Below are 9,209 nucleotides of genomic sequence, written 5' to 3'. Positions count from 1 at the left end.
GCAATTTCTTTACCTCTCAGAAATGATTATGACATAAAAGTGAAGTACGTGACGAGTGTGACGTTAGGAAAACATTAGGCATCATGGAGAGATTCTGTATGGGACCACACAACCCAAACGAGTACTGTGTTACGTGCTACCCGGGAGGTATTCACCGAGGTAGCCGGCTAGCTCAGTCAGTAGAGTGTCAGACTCTTAATCCCAGGGTCGTGGGTTCGAGCCAGACGCTGGGCGGAACGGAATTTTGTTCCGCTGCAGGTGTAAATTACCGTTTTTCTGATTAACGAGATTTAATGGAAATAGCAACTTTAAACTTTGCCTACGTCTCTGTCAGTCGCAAGGTAACTGTATTTCAAGGTGAAGGTGATTTTGTACACATGTGTGAAAGACATGTTCTGAAATGCAAGTGTTGTTGTTTGGAGAGCACATCGGTTACGTGTCAGATGTGTAGCCAAGCAGTAATTTGTCGCCATAGCTGCAAATATTAGCCGGTAATATGAAGTGTTGTCAGCTAAAGTCTGATGATGCAGACGACCGTAAGGACGAAGTACCCAAGAGTACCGCTAGGCCGCGCCTCTTTAGCTCAGTGGTAGAGCACTGGTCTAATAAACCAGGGGTCGTAAGTTCCATCCTCACAGGAGAAAGATGAATTTTGGAAATCAGTTGCGCGTCGTGGCCGTATAGCAAACAGTACCTGTGATGACGAACGATTAGCAACAGGCGTTTTTTTAAGAATTACTCTCAGATGCGATTAAGGCGAATGGCGCAGATAAAGCATTTGCCAAAGCGGTACAGCATAAGGTGGGACGAGGCAGTCTGAATTATATTTTATAGATGTATTTCTCACATATCTCAGAGCCTTTCGCGATATTCGTCGTCGTCGTCGTCGTCGTCGTCGTCGCCGCTTCTGCAGAAGTAGCAAATGGCAATCGTAGCAAATGCGGCGACGGACGCCCTGCCTTCGATTCCGAATGCACAAAGTGTGTGGTCTTGTTTCTCAGTCTATATTTGGTCGGTCTCGTCAGAGGTTGAATGTAACGAATGGGTGGGAAAGAGCAAGGGGCAGCGGCTGTGTAGAACGAAAACACAAATCCTCAGGGGTGTGAGCGTTTCGAGATGAGTCGTATACATGTAAATGTTGGTCGTCAGTGACCGTGTGGCCTAATGGATAAGGCGTCGGACTTCGGATCTGAAGATTACAGGTTCGAATGCTGTCACGCTTGTGTTTTTCCAGTTCTGAAAAAAAAAACATAACGTTTTAATGTAGCAATTGAGCAGTACGAAACCGTCAGAATGTTGCTGTTGACAATTTTTTGCTTGGAGATGCTCTTGAGCTTGAAACACACACAACAAGACCTAGCGAAATGGTCGGCAGAGTGCCGACACAGCGAGTTTTGACTATCACTTGCACATCTAAAACAACGTCGGAAAGTAACTCGTTCGGCTTTTGAGTCACATAAAGTATGTGTGTTAATTTTGACGCCACTAGCTCTGCATGTTGTCATGCAATTTCATTACCTCTCAGAAATGATTATGACATAAAAGTGAAGTACGTGACGAGTGTGACGTTAGGAAAACATTAGGCATCATGGAGAGATTCTGTATGGGACCACCCAACCCAAACGAGTACTGTGTGACGTGCTACCCGGCAGGTATTCACCGAGGTAGCCGGCTAGCTCAGTCGGTAGAGTGTCAGGCTCTTAATCCCAGGGTCGTGGGTTCGAGCCAGACGCTGGGCGGAACGGAATGTTGTTCCGCTGCAGGTGTAAATTACCGTTTTTCTGATTAACGAGATTTAATGGAAATAGCAACTTTAAACTTTGCCTACGTCTCTGTCAGTCGCAAGGAAACTGTATTTGAAGGTGAAGGTGATTTTGTACACATGTGTGAAAGACATGTTCTGAAATGCAAGTGTTGTTGTTTGGAGAGCACATCGGTTACGTGTCAGATGTGTAGCCAAGCAGTAATTTGTCGCCATAGCTGCAAATATTAGCCGGTAATATGAAGTGTTGTCAGCTAAAGTCTGATGATGCAGACGACCGTAAGGACGAAGTACCCAAGAGTACCGCTAGTACGCGCCTCTTTAGATCAGTGGTAGAGCACTGGTCTAATAAACCAGTGGTCGTAAGTTCCATCCTCACAGGAGAAAGATGAATTTTGGAAATCAGTTGCGCGTCGTGGCCGTATAGCAAACAGTACCTGTGATGACGAACAATTAGCGACAGGCGTTTTTTTAAGAATTACTCTCAGATGCGATTAAGGCGAATGGCGCAGATAAAGCATTTGCCAAAGCGGTACAGCATAAGGTGGGACGAGGCAGTCTGAATTATATTTTATAGATGTATTTCTCACATATCTCAGAGCCTCTCGCGATATTCGTCGTCGTCGTCGTCGTCGTCGCCGCCGCCGCCGCTTCTGCAGAAGTAGCAAATGGCAATCGTAGCAAATGCGGCGACGGACGCCCTGCCTTCGATTCCGAATGCACAAAGTGTGTGGTCTTGTTTCTCAGTCTATATTTGGTCGGTCTCGTCAGAGGTTGAATGTAACGAATGGGTGGGAAAGAGCAAGGGGCAGCGGCTGTGTAGAACGTAAACACAAATCCTCAGGGGTGTGAGCGTTTCGAGATGAGTCGTATACATGTAAATGTTGGTCTTGAGTGACCGTGTGGCCTAATGGATAAGGCGTCGGACTTCGGATCTTAAGATTACAGGTTCGAATGCTGTCACGCTTGTGTTTTTCCAGTTCTGAAAAAGAAACATAACGTTTTAATGTAGCAATTGAGCAGTACGAAACCGTCTGAATGTTGCTGTTGACCATTTTTTGCTTGGAGATGCTCTTGAGCTTGAAACACACACAACAAGACCGGTGTTAACTAGCGAAATGGTCGGCAGAGTGCCGACACAGCGAGTTTTGACTATCACTTGCACATCTAAAACAACGTCGGAAAGTAACTCGTTCGGCTTTTGAGTCACATAAAGTATGTGTGCTAATTTTGACGCCACTAGCTCTGCATGTTGTCATGCAATTTCTTTACCTCTCAGAAATGATTATGACATAAAAGTGAAGTACGTGACGAGTGTGACGTTAGGAAAACATTAGGCATCATGGAGAGATTCTGTATGGGACCACACAACCCAAACGAGTACTGTGTTACGTGCTACCCGGGAGGTATTCACCGAGGTAGCCGGCTAGCTCAGTCAGTAGAGTGTCAGACTCTTAATCCCAGGGTCGTGGGTTCGAGCCAGACGCTGGGCGGAACGGAATTTTGTTCCGCTGCAGGTGTAAATTACCGTTTTTCTGATTAACGAGATTTAATGGAAATAGCAACTTTAAACTTTGCCTACGTCTCTGTCAGTCGCAAGGTAACTGTATTTCAAGGTGAAGGTGATTTTGTACACATGTGTGAAAGACATGTTCTGAAATGCAAGTGTTGTTGTTTGGAGAGCACATCGGTTACGTGTCAGATGTGTAGCCAAGCAGTAATTTGTCGCCATAGCTGCAAATATTAGCCGGTAATATGAAGTGTTGTCAGCTAAAGTCTGATGATGCAGACGACCGTAAGGACGAAGTACCCAAGAGTACCGCTAGGCCGCGCCTCTTTAGCTCAGTGGTAGAGCACTGGTCTAATAAACCAGGGGTCGTAAGTTCCATCCTCACAGGAGAAAGATGAATTTTGGAAATCAGTTGCGCGTCGTGGCCGTATAGCAAACAGTACCTGTGATGACGAACGATTAGCAACAGGCGTTTTTTTAAGAATTACTCTCAGATGCGATTAAGGCGAATGGCGCAGATAAAGCATTTGCCAAAGCGGTACAGCATAAGGTGGGACGAGGCAGTCTGAATTATATTTTATAGATGTATTTCTCACATATCTCAGAGCCTTTCGCGATATTCGTCGTCGTCGTCGTCGTCGTCGTCGTCGTCGCCGCTTCTGCAGAAGTAGCAAATGGCAATCGAAGCAAATGCGGCGACGGACGCCCTGCCTTCGATTCCGAATGCACAAAGTGTGTGGTCTTGTTTCTCAGTCTATATTTGGTCGGTCTCGTCAGAGGTTGAATGTAACGAATGGGTGGGAAAGAGCAAGGGGCAGCGGCTGTGTAGAACGAAAACACAAATCCTCAGGGGTGTGAGCGTTTCGAGATGAGTCGTATACATGTAAATGTTGGTCGTCAGTGACCGTGTGGCCTAATGGATAAGGCGTCGGACTTCGGATCTGAAGATTACAGGTTCGAATGCTGTCACGCTTGTGTTTTTCCAGTTCTGAAAAAAAAAAAAACATAACGCTTTAATGTAGCAATTGAGCAGTACGAAACCGTCAGAATGTTGCTGTTGACAATTTTTTGCTTGGAGATGCTCTTGAGCTTGAAACACACACAACAAGACCGGTGTTAACTAGCGAAATGGTCGGCAGAGTGCCGACACAGCGAGTTTTGACTATCACTTGCACATCTAAAACAACGTCGGAAAGTAACTCGTTCGGCTTTTGAGTCACATAAAGTATGTGTGTTAATTTTGACGCCACTAGCTCTGCATGTTGTCATGCAATTTCTTTACCTCTCAGAAATGATTATGACATAAAAGTGAAGTACGTGACGAGTGTGACTTTAGGAAAACATTAGGCATCATGGAGAGATTCTGTATGGGACCACCCAACCCAAACGAGTACTGTGTGACGTGCTACCCGGCAGGTATTCACCGAGGTAGCCGGCTAGCTCAGTCGGTAGAGTGTCAGATTCTTAATCCCAGGGTCGTGGGTTCGAGCCAGACGCTGGGCAGAACGGAATTTTGTTCCGCTGCAGGTGTAAATTACCGTTTTTCTGATTAACGAGATTTAATGGAAATAGCAACTTTAAACTTTGCCTACGTCTCTGTCAGTCGCAAGGAAACTGTATTTGAAGGTGAAGGTGATTTTGTACACATGTGTGAAAGACATGTTCTGAAATGCAAGTGTTGTTGTTTGGAGAGCACATCGGTTACGTGTCAGATGTGTAGCCAAGCAGTAATTTGTCGCCATAGCTGCAAATATTAGCCGGTAATATGAAGTGTTGTCAGCTAAAGTCTGATGATGCAGACGACCGTAAGGACGAAGTACCCAAGAGTACCGCTAGTCCGCGCCTCTTTAGCTCAGTGGTAGAGCACTGGTCTAATAAACCAGGGGTCGTAAGTTCCATCCTTACAGGAGAAAGATGAATTTTGGAAATCAGTTGCGCGTCGTGGCCGTATAGCAAACAGTACCTGTGATGACGAACAATTAGCGACAGGCGTTTTTTTAAGAATTACTCTCAGATGCGATTAAGGCGAATGGCGCAGATAAAGCATTTGCCAAAGCGGTACAGCATAAGGTGGGACGAGGCAGTCTGAATTATATTTTATAGATGTATTTCTCACATATCTCAGAGCCTCTCGCGATATTCGTCGTCGTCGTCGTTGTCGTCGTCGTCGTCGTCGCCGCTTCTGCAGAAGTAGCAAATGGCAATCGTAGCAAATGCGGCGAGGGACGCCCTGCCTTCGATTCCGAATGCACAAAGTGTGTGGTCTTGTTTCTCAGTCTATATTTGGTCGGTCTCGTCAGAGGTTGAATGTAACGAATGGGTGGGAAAGAGCAAGGGGCAGCGGCTGTGTAGAACGAAAACACAAATCCTCAGGGGTGTGAGCGTTTCGAGATGAGTCGTATACATGTAAATGTTGGTAGTCAGTGACCGTGTGGCCTAATGGCTAAGGCGTCGGACTTCGGATCTGAAGATTACAGGTTCGAACGCATTCACGCCTTTGTTTTTCCAGTTCTGATAAAGAAACATAACGTTTTAATGTAGCAATTGAGCAGTACGAAACCGTCTGAATGTTGCTGTTGACCATTTTTTGCTTGGAGATGCTCTTGAGCTTGAAACACACACAACAAGACCGGTGTTAACTAGCGAAATGGTCGGCAGAGTGCCGACACAGCGAGTTTTGACTATCACCTGCACATCTAAAACAAGGTCGTAAAGTAACTCGTTCGGCTTTTGAGTCACATAAAGTATGTGTGTTAATTTTGACGCCACTAGCTCTGCATGTTGTCATGCAATTTCTTTACCTCTCAGAAATGATTATGACATAAAAGTGAAGTACGTGACGAGTGTGACGTTAGGAAAACATTAGGCATCATGGAGAGATTCTGTATGGGACCACCCAACCCAAACGAGTACTGTGTGACGTGCTACCCGGCAGGTATTCACCGAGGTAGCCGGCTAGCTCAGTCGGTAGAGTGTCAGACTCTTAATCCCAGGGTCGTGGGTTCGAGCCAGACGCTGGGCAGAACGGAATTTTGTTCCGCTGCAGGTGTAAATTACCGTTTTTCTGATTAACGAGATTTAATGGAAATAGCAACTTTAAACTTTGCCTACGTCTCTGTCAGTCGCAAGGAAACTGTATTTGAAGGTGAAGGTGATTTTGTACACATGTGTGAAAGACATGTTCTGAAATGCAAGTGTTGTTGTTTGGAGAGCACATCGGTTACGTGTCAGATGTGTAGCCAAGCAGTAATTTGTCGCCATAGCTGCAAATATTAGCCGGTAATATGAAGTGTTGTCAGCTAAAGTCTGATGATGCAGACGACCGTAAGGACGAAGTACCCAAGAGTACCGCTAGTCCGCGCCTCTTTAGCTCAGTGGTAGAGCACTGGTCTAATAAACCAGGGGTCGTAAGTTCCATCCTCACAGGAGAAAGATGAATTTTGGAAATCAGTTGCGCGTCGTGGCCGTATAGCAAACAGTACCTGTGATGACGAACAATTAGCGACAGGCGTTTTTTTAAGAATTACTCTCAGATGCGATTAAGGCGAATGGCGCAGATAAAGCATTTGCCAAAGCGGTACAGCATAAGGTGGGACGAGGCAGTCTGAATTACATTTTATAGATGTATTTCTCACATATCTCAGAGCCTCTCGCGATATTCGTCGTCGTCGTCGTCGTCGTCGTCGTCGCAGCCGCCGCCGCTTCTGCAGAAGTAGCAAATGGCAATCGTAGCAAATGCGGCGAGGGACGCCCTGCCTTCGATTCCGAATGCACAAAGTGTGTGGTCTTGTTTCTCAGTCTATATTTGGTCGGTCTCGTCAGAGGTTGAATGTAACGAATGGGTGGGAAAGAGCAAGGGGCAGCGGCTGTGTAGAACGAAAACACAAATCCTCAGGGGTGTGAGCGTTTCCAGATGAGTCGTATACATGTAAATGTTGGTCTTGAGTGACCGTGTGGCCTAATGGATAAGGCGTCGGACTTCGGATCTTAAGATTACAGGTTCGAATGCTGTCACGCTTGTGTTTTTCCAGTTCTGAAAAAGAAACATAACGTTTTAATGTAGCAATTGAGCAGTACGAAACCGTCTGAATGTTGCTGTTGACCATTTTTTGCTTGGAGATGCTCTTGAGCTTGAAACACACACAACAAGACCGGTGTTAACTAGCGAAATGGTCGGCAGAGTGCCGACACAGCGAGTTTTGACTATCACTTGCACATCTAAAACAACGTCGGAAAGTAACTCGTTCGGCTTTTGAGTCACATAAAGTATGTGTGCTAATTTTGACGCCACTAGCTCTGCATGTTGTCATGCAATTTCTTTACCTCTCAGAAATGATTATGACATAAAAGTGAAGTACGTGACGAGTGTGACGTTAGGAAAACATTAGGCATCATGGAGAGATTCTGTATGGGACCACCCAACCCAAACGAGTACTGTGTTACGTGCTACCCGGCAGGTATTCACCGAGGTAGCCGGCTAGCTCAGTCAGTAGAGTGTCAGACTCTTAATCCCAGGGTCGTGGGTTCGAGCCAGACGCTGGGCGGAACGGAATTTTGTTCCGCTGCAGGTGTAAATTACCGTTTTTCTGATTAACGAGATTTAATGGAAATAGCAACTTTAAACTTTGCCTACGTCTCTGTCAGTCGCAAGGAAACTGTATTTGAAGGTGAAGGTGATTTTGTACACATGTGTGAAAGACATGTTCTGAAATGCAAGTGTTGTTGTTTGGAGAGCACATCGGTTACGTGTCAGATGTGTAGCCAAGCAGTAATTTGTCGCCATAGCTACAAATATTAGCCGGTAATATGAAGTGTTGTCAGCTAAAGTCTGATGATGCAGACGACCGTAAGGACGAAGTACCCAAGACTACCGCTAGTCCGCGCCTCTTTAGCTCAGTGGTAGAGCACTGGTGTAATAAACCAGGGGTCGTAAGTTCCATCCTCACAGGAGAAAGATGAATTTTGGTAATCAGTTGCGCGTCGTGGCCGTATAGCAAACAGTACCTGTGATGACGAACAATTAGCGACAGGCGTTTTTTTAAGAATTACTCTCAGATGCGATTAAGGCGAATGGCGCAGATAAAGCATTTGCCAAAGCGGTACAGCATAAGGTGGGACGAGGCAGTCTGAATTATATTTTATAGATGTGTTTCTCACATATCTCAGAGCCTCTCGCGATATTCGTCGTCGTCGTCGTCGTCGTCGTCGCCGCCGCCGCCGCTTCTGCAGAAGTAGCAAATGGCAATCGTAGCAAATGCGGCGAGGGACGCCCTGCCTTCGATTCCGAATGCACAAAGTGTGTGGTCTTGTTTCTCAGTCTATATTTGGTCGGTCTCGTCAGAGGTTGAATGTAACGAATGGGTGGGAAAGAGCAAGGGGCAGCGGCTGTGTAGAACGAAAACACAAATCCTCAGGGGTGTGAGCGTTTCGAGATGAGTCGTATACATGTAAATGTTGGTCGTCAGTGACTGTGTGGCCTAATGGATAAGGCGTCGGACTTCGGATCTGAAGATTACAGGTTCGAATGCTGTCACACTTGTGTTTTTCCAGTTCTGAAAAAGAAACATAACGTTTTAATGTAGCAATTGAGCAGTACGAAACTGTCTGAATGTTGCTGTTGACCATTTTTTGCTTGGAGATGCTCTTGAGCTTGAAACACACACAACAAGACCGGTGTTAACTAGCGAAATGGTCGGCAGAGTGCCGACACAGCGAGTTTTGACTGGCACTTGCACATCTAAAACAAGGTCGTAAAGTAACTCGTTCGGCTTTTGAGTCACATAAAGTATGTGTGTTAATTTTGACGCCACTAGCTCTGCATGTTGTCATGCAATTTCTTTACCTCTCAGAAATGATTATGACACAAAAGTGAAGTACGTGACGAGTGTGACGTTAGGAAAACATTAGGCATCATGGAGAGATTCTGTATGGGACCAC

General features: G+C 45.8%; 1 non-coding gene across 1 annotated transcript; it reads left to right on the top strand.

The window, feature by feature from the left end:
- Window positions 1-5,113: 5,113 nt before the first annotated feature.
- Window positions 5,114-5,185, top strand: Trnai-aau (transfer RNA isoleucine (anticodon AAU)). The gene has a single exon. It is a non-coding gene; the product is annotated as a tRNA-Ile (tRNA).
- The last annotated feature ends 4,024 nt before the right edge of the window (window positions 5,186-9,209 follow it).

The sequence above is a fragment of the Schistocerca gregaria genome, chromosome 3, assembly GCF_023897955.1.
Source record: "Schistocerca gregaria isolate iqSchGreg1 chromosome 3, iqSchGreg1.2, whole genome shotgun sequence".
NCBI classification, from domain to species: Eukaryota; Metazoa; Arthropoda; class Insecta; order Orthoptera; family Acrididae; genus Schistocerca; species Schistocerca gregaria.
The sequence above is the reverse complement of the archived record's forward strand: the minus strand, read 5'-3'. Positions and strand labels throughout refer to the sequence as shown.